Here is a 14,229-nt window from a genome sequence, read left to right on the forward strand (position 1 = left end):
CTGAGGTGAGCCGCTTTGCTCCTCTGCCCCTTCTTTCCATACTGTTCTGCTTACTCACAATCCCAGAGACACAGTGCCTGTTGACCAGGCACTGAAATCCTGGAAACAGGAGCCCAGATCAATCCTCCCTCCCCTAGACCATTTCCTTGGACATTTCATCAGAGCAATGAAAAAGCAAATTGGGCTGGGGAAATAACTCAGGTGGGTAAACACAAAGATTCCCACAACTCCGGTAAACCTGGACCAGTAGCCCAGGCCTGTAGTTCTGGCACAGCACTGGTGACATTGGAGGCAGAGACTGGAGAGTCCCTAGAAGTTAGTTCACAGGCCAGCTTCTCCTCGGCAATAGACAGCTAGAGACCCTGTCTCAAGAAGGAAAGCAAGGACCAGGGGCTGGAGAGATGGCTCAGTGGTTAAGAGCACTGACTGTGCTTCCAGAGGTCCTGAGTTCAAATTCCAGCAACCACATGGTGGCTCACAACCATCTGTAATGGGATCTGATGCCCTCTTCTGGAATGTCTGAAGATAGATACAGTATACTCAGATATAATAAATAAATAAATCTTTTTTTTTTTTAAAAAGCAAGGACTACTAACTGAGGTTGTTCCATGACTTCTGTCTGTGTGTTTTGTACATGTGTATCCTCACTCACACACTTGAGTGTACACATATGTGCACACATGCACACAAAGATTAAACAACAGCAACAACAAAAAGAAATGTTTATTAATGGGCTAGAGGTGTAGCTCAGTTGTAGAGACCTTGTCTAGCAGGCACAGCCCTTGCATTTAATCCCCAGTACCACGGAAACTGGAGATGCTGGTGTATGTCTGTAGTCCTCAGATTTGGGAAGTGGACTTGGGAAGATCAGAATTTCAAGGTCTTCCTCAGCTATGCAGTGAGTTCAAGTCCAGCCTGGGACATATAGCCCTGTTGACTAACATGGGAACTCAAATGTGGTCAAAGGACAGCATGCTGGTGGGTAGCAAAGGAACACCGCGATCACAGAAAATGCAGAGTGATTTGGCAAAAGTCGGGCATGAGTCGCAGCCAGAATCCATCGTTGGAGGTTGCAGAGCTGCACTGAAAAGTCAGAATGTTGCAACTCCTTGGGCCTTTGCCCTTGCTTGTAAAATGAAGTTAATACCAGTACCCAACTCTAGGGTTACATACCGAAATAAGGCTTTTAAAAATGATTTGTTTTAAGCTCCGTGGTGGTAGAACACATCTTTAATCCCAGCACTCAGGAAACAGAGGCAGGTGGATTTCTGTGACTTCAAGACCAGCCTGGTTTACAGAGCTAGTTCCAGGACAGCCAACGGTGGGAACAGGGACCCGGAAATGGGGGGCGGGGAGTGGAAGCGGAGTCCACAAAGGTTCCCCAGGATTCTGACTCCGGAGACCAGCATCGGGGTCCAGATCTAACTTTATTATTTAGTACATAAGTTTATATGCCGTTTTTCAGCCAGTTAAGGTACGTTTATGTATTCTAGGGCAAATCTGGGTGCAACATGTGTTGTTTAGCTGAATCTGACCTGTCTGCCTATGAACCCGCAGGGTCACCCTGGGAGATTTCTGTGAAGATAGGGAAGAAGCCTGTGGTGTTCACTCTCCTTCCCTTTTACTTGTTCCTCTATCAGGTTTATTTTGACATTCCCCTACCGCCAAGGCTACACAGAGAAATCCATCTCAACAACAACAACAACAACAAAAGATTTATTTTTTTTAATTAATTTATTATTTTGGTTTTTTGAGGCAGGATCCCATGTGGCCCTGGCTGACCTGGTATTCACCTGTAGACCAGGCAGGCCTCAAGCTCATAGAGATCCATTTGCCTCTGCCTCCAGAGTGTGTAGGATTACAGATGCACACCTCTACGCCTGGCGAGATGTGTTTACTTTTATTTTATATGTATGGGTGTTTCATCTGTATGTACGTAAGTGCACTGTGTATGTATCTGGAACCCCGTACAAAGTATTAGACCCCTGAAACTGGAGCTGATTGTAAACCACCTGGGTACAAGTCATTGTGGCCACATAAAAATATACAAAAGAAGGAACCCTGAGTGGAAAAGAGGCTCTGCCCCCTGCAGGCCAGTAAGAGAAAAGAGCAGGAATAAATACTCCGGAGTTCAGGAAGGAATAGAATTGGTTTAAGTGGGTTTTCTCCGTGGACTAAAATGTCACCGAAGGAACGGCAAGCTCCAGGAAGAAGAGCCTTTTGGGGACAGGATGCCGAGTTCCCAGTAGATATGAGAGTCACCAGTGGCACAGTATGGGCAGAGGGAACCAGGCGTTGCTGGAACAGTAACAGGGAATATAAAGGAGCCTCAGGAGTGAGGCCCTGGCAAAGCCGGGAAGGGAAGGCAGAGTCCCACCAAGGCCTAGCCCACAAAGGAATGTGTTGTAGGGAAGGCTGTGGAAACAGGAAGGGGAGGCCTTAGGCTGTGGGAGGGGTCCCTCGCACCCAGGAGTGATGTAATACACTGTGCATTTGGTCAGACATGCCCAGAGCCTATCAAAGCAAGCATTGCCACAGAAGCCCACATGACTGGAACTGGAAGAACACATGCTACCATGTCTTGGAGAGTCATAAGACACAACCTCCAGTCAGTGTATCAGAAAAGTAACTAGAGTGACAAGAAGCAGTGGGGAAAGTGGCCCAGGTTGCTGAGCCTGCCTGACTCCGGCCCCAGGAGCACTGGAGAAAACTGATGGAAAGTCTCCTTTACATTGCACCCACCGTGTGCCCACATAGACGTTGTGTATCTCTTAGTACTCAAGTCAACACTCCAAGGCAGGTTTCTCTCTACAGAGGAACCAGGGTTCAAAGAGAAGTCAGCTCTTGATCAAGGTCTTATCCTGGGTCAGTTTCAGGTCTGTGGCCTCTGATGTCCAGTTCAGTTTACTGCCTTGTACTCAGAGGCTAATGAAGAACTCAGCTCCTATCCAAAGCAACAGCTGGAGCATCTACACCTCTCAGTGAGAGAAGCCAGTGCTCAGGATGTCACCAGGTACCCTCCCATTGTCCCATGATGTTTATGATTCAGGGGAGAAGGCTGTTGGAGACACACGTTACCTAATGTGAGTACGGGAAAAGAAGCCCAGGGCCAGGCAGAGGCTAACCAGTCAAGTCAAAGTGCAGCTACTAAGTCACCCCGAGAGTGGAACTGCCCTCTTGTCCCCTCCTCAGTCTCCCTCCTCCCTCAAACTCCTCATAGTCATAAGTAAATCTAGCTACAGCTAGGACACCAAGTTCCCAGGCCTCCAACATGCCTCTATGACCTGTCTGCCCTCTGAGACCATGGTCCACAGAGTCTGTGAAATGACCTTAGCCTGGTGTTTATGCCAGTGACACCGGTTGATGGCGCAATGCTAGGTGGGGACAATGACATAGACTGATACCACAAGATGTACCCAGCACGGTGAGTAAACACCGTGCCCGTGTGCCAGGCAATATAAATGTTATTTGTGCCACTTGTTTTTAGAGAGACCCCTGTGCATCATCAGAGATCTAAGGCTACCCAGGAAATGAGTACTAAGAGAGATATAGGTGGGGACCAGAGCAAGAGGAAGAAAGAGGAGGACCCAAGGGCCAAAGACGATGATGAGACAGCAGAAGATCATGAACTGGTTAAAAAAAAAAAAAAAAACACAATCACAGAAGCAGTAAGAGGTGCCAAAGGTGTAGGACCTGACCTTCACACTGGCTCCAGGTTTCCTGGAATCCGGGGAAGAGGATGGTTCAGCCAGTTACATAATTAACATAATCAGGACAGAGCCATGCCAGATTCACAGAAGAGGGCTTCATCAAATAGCATGAAAGAAATAGCTCAGAGGGTGTTTACTTGTTTTTTATTTAATTTGAATGAGATGTCGCCATATAGCCCTGGCTGGCCCAGAACTCACTATGTTGACCAGGCAGGCTTCAAACTCAGAGGGATCTACTTGCCTCTGCTTCCTGAGTGCAGGGAATAAGGCCATGAGTCACCACGACACACGGCTCATTTATTTATTTATTTCTTATTTATACGACAAGATTTCACAATGTTGCCCAAGTTGGCCTCAAACTCTTGGATTCAAGGGATCCTCCTCCCACCTCTGTACAGAGGGTCTTCTGAGTCACCGAGATGGAAATGTAGCTCGTCTGATAGAGAGTTTGCTTAGCAGACAAGCAGTCCTGGCTTCAATACAACACTCCGCCATAGAAGGCCACTGGCTCGGGCCACAGAGCCAGTCTAGGACATTCAAGCTTGGGTGCAGTCCCCAGTATACGGCACAGCAGAAACAAACAATAAGGGGAAACTGAGCTCCAGGTGGCCTGCCCAGTCTACAGGTAGAAATAAGCAGGCCTTTCCAGAGTATGAGATCTTATCTATTAAAATATTAAAACGCATAAATTAACCAAAAGCTTTATATTTGGGTCTGTCTGTCTGTCTGTCTGTCTGTCCCACACCCCATCTCTTTCTTTGAGACAGGGTTTCCGTGTAGCTCTAATAAGCTATGTAGACCAGGATGCATTTGAACTCACCAATTCCTCTGCCTCTGCCCCTTCCTGGGTTCATCTTTTTTTTTTTTAATATTTTTATTTTCTATATTCTTTGTTTACATTCCAAATGATTTCCCCTTTCCCGGATCCCCCCTCCCCATATGTCCCATAAACCTTCTTCTCTCTATCCCTTCTCCAATCACCTCCCTCCTTTTTCTCTGTCCTTATATTCCCTTCCAATTCTAGATCAATCTTATTACACAATATGGAAAATGTGAAGACACACATAAACCAATAAAAAGACAATCACTCATAATTGTACTATCGGCAATTATATATTCTTCCATATTATTTATCAAGGAATATGTTAACATATATGTTTTTATTGTATTGTGTGTGTGGTGTATATGTGTGTGCAGATACATGCAGAGGCTGACTTCAGGACCGCAGTGTCATAACTTGCCTCCACCTTGTTTTTTGAGGTAATATCTCCCACTGAACCTGCAGTTCACTTACTTGATTCAACTCTGCTGTCAGACATCGAGCCTCAGAATCCAGAGCTGGAGTTACAGCATGTTGCCACTCCTGGCCTTTTCACGACTTCTGAGAATTCAGATTTAGGTATTTGTGCTTGTGAGGCAGACACTTTTCCTACTGAGTCATCTTCCCATCCCAGTATAACTACTTTTTATTTTAGTGTACACACACACACACACACATACACACACACACACACACACACCAGAGGACAACTTGCGTGAATCATCTCTCTCCTTCCATCATGTGGCTTCTGTGGATCAAACTCAGATCAGCAGGCTTGGCAGCAAGAGCCTTTATCTGCTGAACCATCTTGCTGGTCCACATTGTGATTAGGGTTAGGGATAGGGTTAGGGTTAGGGTTAGGGTTAGGGATAGGGTTAGGGATAGGGTTAGGGTTAGGGTTAGGGTTAGGGTTAGGGTTAGGGCATACTTTGATTTATCTGGCATTCTCCTCTTACTGCATTGTTTCTAAGTTTTAGATTTAAAAATAGGGTTAGAGAGAGAACAATTTTAACAAGGTATTCAGCTTCTTTTGGGTGCTTGCAGGACACACACACACACATAACACACACATACAGGCACACACAGGCACACTCAGGCACACACATACATATAAAAACTTTAAAAATAATAACCTTATAGTTAAGATTATAATGAACATTCTTAGTGAGATATTTGTACTTCATGATTATTTTCCTTGGATTGAAAGTGTAGATGGAAGAACATTGGCCTGGACAAGTTTGCCTCGAGTGCTGCAGCCCTCCCAGGTGCCTGGCCCCAGCTGCTTCATGCTAATGAGGGGGGGGAGGATGCAGAGCAGAGAGACTTGGGCAGTCTGTCCAGGCGCTACTGTAGACAGTTGTGCAGAAATGACTAACAGATGACAGGTACTTGCTTTTGCTTGGGACTGAACCTCTCCTAAAAAGAGAGAGAAGAAGCCAGGTGATGCATCTTTAATCCCAGCACCCAGGAGGCAGACGCAGCAAGATCTCTGTGAGTTCAAGGCCAGCCTGGTCTACAGATTGCTCTCCAGGACAATCAGGGCTACACAGAAAGACTCTGTCTTGGGAAACCAAACAACAGAGAAGAGATTGTTTTGCAGAAAATATTTAAACGTTAAAGGACAGGAAGAGGTAAGAATCAACCACAACTTTTAGGGGATCGATGAAGCCAAAGGGCCAGTTCTGATGGATTTAGCAGGCCTGAGACTGCTGGCCTAGACTGGCAATGGGGAAAGGTGAGTTCCAGCTTGCTCACCACGCTGGAGTCTCAAACCACTAGAGCAGAGCGCTGGCTGGATGCTCTGTGCCGGATGCTCCGGCATATGGATTAGAAAAAGCCATACCAGCCAGGCAGTGATGGCACACGTCTGTAATCCCAGCACTTGGGAGGCAGAGGCAGGCAGATTTCTGAGTTTGAGGCCAGCCTAGTCTACAGAGTGAGCTCCAGGACAGCCAGGACTATACAGAGAAACCCTGTCTCGAGAAAAGAAAAAAGAAAGAAAGAAAAAAAGAAAAAGTCATACCATATCAAGACTCAGCCATATCAAACTCAGGCCCCCCAGCCTTCATAGCGAGAGCTTCATCAGCTGTCTCCTCAGCCTGATCTTGCCATTTCTGTGGCTCTGCCAGGAGGCTTCCAGCAGAAGCACTCATCATATAAAGGCTGGGCTGAGCCTGGGGATATGTGGTGATATGGTCTGTTTCCAAGGCAGGTCATGCACATGGCTGGCAAATTTAGGGCAGTTTCAATTCATCCCTATAGGGAACTCTCCACAGGACTGTTGGAATATCCTCAGACATCATGGCTATCTTCCTGACTGTGGTGGTTCCAGAGAAAGACACCAGACAGTCTGTCTTCCACAACAGTTCCTTGATCACACAGGTCAGCCTCCTCCAGGAGGAGAGAGACCACCCAAGGTGTGAATACCAACACGGAGGAGGGTAGGGAGCATCAGTGTACAGAGGAGATTAAGCAGAATAATCTCCCCAAGAAACAAATACCTTGGTGCTACTTTATCCAGATGACCATGTGCATAAGACTCAGCAAGAAAAGATTTGCTAATTTCAGTCGTTATTGCTTGAGCAAATGTTTATTGAGCACCTACTAGTGGAGGCTCAAATTAAGGGACCAGTGTACAGTTAGGATCAGGGACACACGGCAGTACCCTCCAGCCCTACATAGCTGTGGCAGTTCTAAGTCCAGGTCTTTAATCCCCAGAGCGCTAACCCACCGTCTCAGAACCTTCCTTGCATACTCAACCTTCCAGGCTTTCTAATGTCCTCTGCTATCTTATCATCCATGGTGGGACCACCAGGACCACACCCACTCTATTCTCAGACATGCACATCCCCAGAGAACCTCAGGCTAGCTCCTTTCTCTGCAGATCAGGCTTTACTAGCAGAAGGCCAGGACGTCCCCAGGCAGGAGCTGCTTTTGATCCTGCAAGAAAAAAATCTCTCAAAAGCAGCAAGATCTTTGTGAGTCTAGGAGAGTGGCCCTCAGACCACCCCTGCGGCCTGATCAGGACCACTGGGATATCAGAGACACCCCCCCCCCCAAGAGAAGTGACCCTCTTTGCTTTTCTCAGAGGCCTGCTGATCTTTGAGTGTGGGAATTGTCAGGGCTATGACCAGCAACTTGAGCTGATGGAGCTCACAGAGGACTCCTTGAACCTACTGTCCTGAAGAGAGGGTGGGAAGGATCTTGGTCCTACCTTGGTTAGGGCAGCCCTGTGGGAAAGCACCAGGGATAATGCTTCTTTTCGATTTTAGAAGTCACAGGCCTGTGAGGTGGAGAAGGATGGTCAGGGACTCAGGGTTACCCTTAGCTACATAGTGAGTGTAAAATCATCCTAGACTCTGTGAGACTGTATCCCCAAACAAACAAAAGAACATGATGAATTAGAGACACTATGAAGAACTAGAGGGCCCAGAAACATTGCTCGGAGAAAGGTGAGTTGAAACCCATGGTCCTTCCTTCCTTAAAACCAAGCAGAGAGGGCAGGAGAGACAGCCCAGTGGGTAAGAGCACCACATTTAGAGAACCCATGTTCGATTCCCAGCACCCACATGGTGGCTCACAACCATCTGTAACTCTGGTTCATGCACGTGATACTCATACATGCAGACGAACATTTACACACTAAAAATAAGTAATTAAAATTAATTAACAAATTAAAAACTAGACATGGAGAATCTGGAGATGTGGTCAATGGTTAAGAATGCTAGCTGATGCTGGGGCTGGAGAGATGGCTCAGCGGTTAAGAGCACTGACTGCTCTTCTAGAGGTCCTGAGTTCAATTCCCAGCAAACACATGGTGGCTCACGACCAACTGTAATGGGATCGGATGCCCTCTTCTTGTGTGTCTGGAGACAGCTACAGTGTACTCATACACAAAATAAATAAATAATCTAAAAACAAAGCTGGCTGCAGGACTAGAGTTTGAATCAGACTGGAGTTTAAATCTTAGCATCCAAGTAACAAGCTAAGTGTCCACATAGGCTAACGACCCAGCTCTAGTGGGGTGAAGACAGGAGGATCCCTGGGGCTTGCTGACTTTCAGCACAGATAAAAAAAAAAGGGGGGGGGGAGCCCAGGTTCAGGAAGTGACCAAGGAGCGCAGTGACAGAGGAGGAACAACAGACCCTCTTCTGACCTCCATGCACGCACACAGGTGGCATAACTGCACACAATGTGTGCGCACACACAGAGAGAAGTCAACCAATAGACCTTTTTGAAAAGTTAAGCATGGAATTACCATGTGTAGCAGTGTGCTGCCTTGTCTGGCCTCAGTGGGACAGGATGCACCTAATCCTACAAAGACTTGATGCATCAGGGTGGGGGGGGGATACCTGGAAGGGGGCAACCTTCTCACAGGCTAAAGGGAGAGGGGTGGGGGAGGAACGCTTCAAGGGGGGGGACTGGAAGGAGGAACAGCATTTGGGATGTAAATAAATACACAAATAAATAAGAAAACAAACGAGGAGAAACATTCCAATGTTTTAGAAATTTATAAAATAAAAAAAAAAAAAGGAAACCCTTCCTCCTCACAGGACTCCTGGGAGCGGCTCCTTTAGCTTCTGGCCTCCTTTCTCAAGCCTGCCCCTTATATGAGAGTATCCCTACTCATCTGTGAAGATTTCACCATCACAGCTTGGCAGCTAACAGAAAAGTTACTGAGCTGTATGTCGCATGTTCAAATCCCAGGTCCACCCCTAGGGACCCAACTGCCTTCACCTTCCCTCTTTGTTGTTAAGGTCACAGTCTGTTATAAGGATTGTACAATTCACTTAACACAGATCATTGTTTTTCAGAATCACCTCACATTAGTGAGCGATGAGTATTGCTTTATCCCTGTAAGAGAGCCCCACAGGCCTGGCTACTGGGCATTTCTCCCTGGCCATCTTGGAAAGGTGGATGGTCTACTTTTGGACTTCATTTTCCCTTCTTCAGCCCCTCCTCCCTCTGTACTCTCCAAAGGCCTGTTGACGCCATCTGGATTTCAAATCTCCTTCCTGACATTTTTCAGGGTCTCTGTTCAGCATGGTTAACAGTGCTCTCTGACTGATGGATACTAAGGTCTGGCTACCTTAAGAGCTTCTTCACTGCCTTAGGCTGTCACATTCAAATACAGTCTTGTGTTCATCAGCTTTCTGTCACCATTACAAATACCCAAATCAATCTAATGAGAGAGAGAGAGAGAGAGAGAGAGAGAGAGAGAGAGAGAGAGAGAGAGAGAACAGTTTATTTTCTTTAAGGGTCTCAGAGATGCCAAGGCCAGTTAGCCCTGTTACTTTTGGACCTGTGGCGAGGACATTATTAGGGTGAGAGCATGTGTTTGGTTTTTTGTTTTTTGGATTTGGTTTTTTCGAGACAGGGTTTCTCTGTGTAGCCCTGGCTTCCTGGAACTCACTCTGTAGACCAGGCTGGCCTTGAACTCAGAAATCTGCCTGAGAACATGTGTTTGAAGGAAATTGTTTACCTTGTGGTGGCAGGGAATCAGGGAGGCAGAGCAGAAGAACCAGGTACCTGCATCTCTTTCAAGGGCTGTGACACCTCCAGTGATTTTTCTCCTACTGGGTCCCAGCCCCTAAAAACTCCACCACCTCCCGACAGTGCCAGGGGCTAGTGGTCACGTCTTACCACGTGGGCCGTGGAGGAACAGCTCAAATCCAAGCTGTAGCAATAGACTTATGTACTGTGTAATTGTTAACATATCTTTAACTTAAAATCTTTGGGATATATTTTCATAAATATCTGAAAATGGTGACGTACATTCATAATCCCAGAATTTAGAGCTGACCCTAGGGTCAGGAGTTCTAGGCTGTTCTGGACTATAGAGTCAGACCATCACACATTCGGAATGTAATAACAGATCTGGGATTGTGGTTCAGTTAGTTGAGTGATTGACAAGCATACACAAGACTCTGAGTTCAGTCTCCAGCACTGGACAAGCCAGGTGTGATGGCTCAAATAATCTCAGAATGTGGTAGGTGGGGATGGGAGGGGGTTGGCATGCCAGAGTCATCCTTAGCTACAGGCAAGTTCAGGGCCAACCTGTTCTAGGAGATTTCTCTCTCTCTCTCTCTCTCTCTCTCTCTCTCTCTCTCTCTCTCTCTCTCACACACACACACACACACACACACACACACACACACACACACTTAATAAAAAAAATATAGAGGATCCTAGACCCATATCAGGATTCCCCCCTTCCCCTTGAACTCAGGATTTCATGGAAAATTTAAGAGTAGCTGTTAAGAGGGTCCCATCTGAACAGGACAGAACAGGTGGTCACCCAAGCCCAGACAGATGTCACTTTCCATTTATCCAGTGTTTTAGCTGCCAGAGAGGACCTGGGCCTAACTGGGCTATGGGAAGCTAAGTCCATTCACAGTCTTAGCACAAAGAGGATGGCTCTCTCCTTGAGGAGCAACCAAGGAGCAGCCAATCTGCCCAGGATGAAGCCTCCACAGACAGGCCGGCATGGCTTGTGCCGGCAGGGAAGACTATGGCTTCCAAAGACCAAGGCACATGGGACTCCCTGAGAAAGAACGTGTATGCGTGTGGGGTGAGGCTACCAATTGCCAGCCATGGACGCCTGTGCTGGAAGATCTGAGCCAAAGTCGAATTGATTGAACCAGGTTTTTAAACATTCTGCCAAGTTGGAGTACCTAGCTTAGAAAAAAGACGTCAGGGAAAGCAGGAGAGAAATCTAGCTACTGTCACCATAAACCAGGTGGAGAGCTATGTCACCTCTTTGTCCCTCCTCTCCCTGTCCTTCCTTCCTTCCTTCCTTCCTTCCTTCCTTCCTTCCTTCCTTCCTTCCTTCCTTCCTTCCTTCCTTCCTTCTTTCCTTCCTTCTTTCCTTCCCTTTCCTCCTTCCCTCCCTTCTTCCCTCCTCTCTCTTCCTCCCTCCCTCCCTCCCTCCCTCCCTCCCTCCCTCCCTCCCTTCATTCCTTTGTACCTTCCACACAGAGTCTCTGTGAAGCCCAGTATGGCCCCAAATTCATAATCCTCCTGCCTCAGCCTCCTGCACTAGGACTGTAGGTCTCCTCCACCACACCAGGCTGTAAGAGGCTGCTGTTTGGCACCTGTACTAGGAGTCACAGGTGACTTCCCTCAAATGGGAGGTGGCTCAGCAAGTGAAGGTGCTTGCTGTCAAGTTGGATTACCTGAGTCCAGTCCCCAGGTCCCCATGGTAAAGGGAAAGAACCCAAGCTTGTTGAAAGTTGTCCCCAGACCCTTACATACATACAGCCAGAGTGCACACATCCATGCATACCCATATGCACACACTCACATATGTGTCTGTCCATGCACACAATCAATCAATCAATCAACGCACAAACAAATAAGTGTATAAAAATAAGGAAATTAAAAATAAAACTTACCAGAGAGACAGGGTGGTCCACATCTGCAATTCTATCATTTGGGACATAGAGCCAGAGTTCAAGGTGATCTTTGGCTAAATATCAAATTTGAGAGCAGCCCAGGATACATGAGACCCATTTTTTTTTCCAAAAAACAAAACAAAACCCCAGAAACAAAAACCTCCTCAAAGGGGAATTCTCCAGACAAAACAAGAAACTTTCAGAAGCTGGGAAGCTGCTGTCAGAAACCCACTCAGACTGCTCTAACAAAATCCTACAGACACGGAGGTTCATAAAAACACAAAGTTCACAATAATAATAAGCAAATAATCCCAGCTTGCTTGCCTGATCTCTCTTCCTCCCTCCCTCCCTTCCTCTCTCTCTCTTTCTCTCCCCCTCCCTCCCCCCTCCCACTCATTTATCTTCCACACTTCCACAGCCCTAGAGGTTGGGTACTCCTAGATCCAGGTTCCAGAAATCAGGTATCTGGTGAGAGCCACCTCCTGGCTCATAGATGGCGCTGTCTAGCTATATCTGACATTTGAAGCAAGGAGGACTTGCCCTGGGGATCCAAGGGAGAATTCCAATCCTGTTCTTAAAGACCTCATCCTCTCCCAAAGACCGACCTTCTCTCCTAATTCCCTCCTAATATCCTCTCTCTCTCTCTCTCTCTCTCTCTCTCTCTCTCTCTCTCTCTCTCTCTCTCTCTCTCTGAACACAGATTATGTTTTTTTGCAAACTTTAAAAAGCCAGAGAAAGACCTGTTAATGTAATCTAACCTTAACTCCTCACCTTGCGTTTACATTGTTTCAAGTCATTACATTTCATATAATACTTGAAGCTCCTAAACATGTGGAAGTAATTGAGACTCATTAGAGTTTCTTGGGGTCAAATCAATGCATAGAGGTATAAAGAAGTCATTTGTATACATTCAAACCACAGGCAATCCTTATAGACCACCAGTGGCTAATCCAGGGGAGACTTATGTCCTTCATGCATACATACATGTTCTCCCACACATAAATAAACGTAGTTTTAAAATTAAAATATAAGATTTAGGCCTAAATTGAATCTTTGCAATGATTGTTTTCTCTTTTCTTTTCCTTTTTTTTCTTTTCTTTCCTTTCCTTTTTCCTTCTTCCTTCCTTTCTTCCTTCCTTTCTTTCTTTCCTTCTTTCTTTTGTGTGTGTGGGAGGGGTGGTCAGGGTTGGGGGTACAGGGTTTCTCTGTGTAGTTCTGGCTGTCCTGCCTGGATCTCACTCTGTAGACCAGGCTGGCTTTGAACTCACAGAGATCCACCTGCCTCTGCCTCTGCCTCTGCCTCCAAGTGCTGGGATTATTTTTTTTCAAGACAGGGTTTCTCTCTATAGCCCTGACTGTCCTGGAACTCACTCTGCAGACCAGGCTGTCTTCGAACTCAGAAATCTGCCTGCCTCTGCCTTCCAAGTGCTGGGATTAAAGGCATGCACCATCACTGCCTGGCTGTTTTTTTTGTTTGTTTGTTTGTTTGTTTTGTTTTGTTTTGTTTTTTAATATTTTTTTCAAGTGCTGGGATTAAAAGCATGAGCCATGTGATGGAATCTGATGCCCTCTTCTGGTGTGTCTGAAGACAGCGACAGTGTACTCATATACATAAAATAAATAATTCTTTTAAAAGGGGGGGGGGGGGGGACAGGAGAGATGGTTCAGTGGTTAGGAACACTGGCCCTTCTTCCAGAGGTCCTGAGTTCAATTCCCAGCAACCGCATGGTGGCTCACAACCATCTGTAAAGTGATCTGATGCCCTCTTCTGGTATATCTGAAGACAGCTACAATGTACTTATATACATAAAATAAATAGTTCTTAAAAAAAAAAAAAAAAAGCATGCGCCACCACCTGGACGCAATTGTTTTCTTCTCTGGCACTCTCAGAAGGACCCCGTCCGTGGCAGGAGCTGCAGGTCTGTGGCAGCAGACTGCTTCCTGCTTCTCTCTTGACATCCCTTTGCCTCTCAGATCTCCTTCAAGCCAGCTGAATCTTGGGGGTGGGGGGATAGTTTTCCTCATAGGACATTTGAAAAGACCTAGGGGTCACAATTGGTTTAAACATTTGTGATGGCTTAATGGGCAGTGAGCTCAAAACTCAAAACTAACTCCAAATACAATCGTTTAACCAACGGAAGAAACCAAACCTCAGAACTGCAACGACAGGAGGTAAAATAAACCAAACTAATGCCATCTCTATTGTTTGCTTGCTTGTTTGAGATAAGGTCTCGTGATATAGCCCTGGCTGGCCTGGAATTCCCCATGTAGCCCAGGCTGGTCTTGAGCTCACAGTGATCTGCTT

The sequence above is a fragment of the Apodemus sylvaticus genome, chromosome 7 (genome assembly GCF_947179515.1).
Source record: "Apodemus sylvaticus chromosome 7, mApoSyl1.1, whole genome shotgun sequence".
Lineage (NCBI taxonomy): Eukaryota > Metazoa > Chordata > Mammalia > Rodentia > Muridae > Apodemus > Apodemus sylvaticus.